Raw genomic sequence first — 1,157 nt, 5'->3', positions numbered from 1 at the left:
ATGTTGTTTGTAGTTATTAAGAATACGTTCAATTTCATGCATTTGTTCCATTACTGATTTACTATCAACCATTTTATAATTATTAAATTGAGAAACAAGAAACTTCTTACTTGTAGCGTCTTCTTGCATGTATCTTGACTCTAATTTCTCCCATAGTTCCTTTGCAGAGATGCTACTTTGATATATATCGAACAAGGAGTCAGACATTCCGTTGAGAATATGACCCATGCATATATAGTCATCATTGTCCCACTTCTGCCTTTCTCTTGTTTCTGCGAATGTTTCCACTTCCTTCTCCAGCGGTCTTGTGGTGTTCAGAACATACACCACCTTCAAAGTTGTAAGGAGAAATTTCATCTTTTTCTGCCAATGGATAAAATTTCCTTCATCGAATTTCTCCAACTTCACAAAATTAGAAGTCATTTCTTTGAGTGATGCAGCCATTGATTGAAAATAAAATCGAACCTAAAGATTGTTGGATCTATTTTGGTGACAATGCTGCAAGACTTTAATAGTGAAGTTATTGATGAAGATTATATGTAGCAAATTCCAAAGCGTGTTGTTACACTAGTCTTTAGGTTCGATTCTCCCCCACCAATCGGATGCAAATGAGATAACCAGCGAATCCCCTTCAAAGTACTTTGGAAAACCTTGATATGATTTGCACTTTCACACCAAGAGTATCTTTTAATAGTATGTTACAAAAGAATGATTCTTATTCTTTACTCATGCATTAGAAAAGAATAAGATGACTTAGCATATAAGAATAGGTGAGAAAAGTGGATGGCAATCAGTAGAATTCGTGTCTACATTCTGTCAAAAGTGACCCTATTTATAGGAAAAATAATGTCACTTGAGAAAAGTTGCAATTCTTGGTTCTGCCACTATTTACGAAAGGCTATATACATATAATTTTCAGTTATTTATTGAAGCATTGCTCTGGTCTGTTGGTTAATCAGTGCTTCTGTTTGCGTGAGGATCCGGGTTTGAATCACCGTTGTGCCTCTTCACTTTTAATGAACAATTGCGTCTTTTGTAAGACCCATAAATTTAAAGTACCATTTATGTATTTTTGGTGTATTTTGGATTTTGGCTCGGAGGCTTTTAAGCCAAAGTTAATAATATTTTGGAGTTTTATAATCAAAAAGATATTTTGA

Source organism: Cicer arietinum, chromosome 7 (assembly GCF_000331145.2).
Source record: "Cicer arietinum cultivar CDC Frontier isolate Library 1 chromosome 7, Cicar.CDCFrontier_v2.0, whole genome shotgun sequence".
NCBI classification, from domain to species: Eukaryota; Viridiplantae; Streptophyta; class Magnoliopsida; order Fabales; family Fabaceae; genus Cicer; species Cicer arietinum.
The sequence above is the reverse complement of the archived record's forward strand: the minus strand, read 5'-3'. Positions refer to the sequence as shown.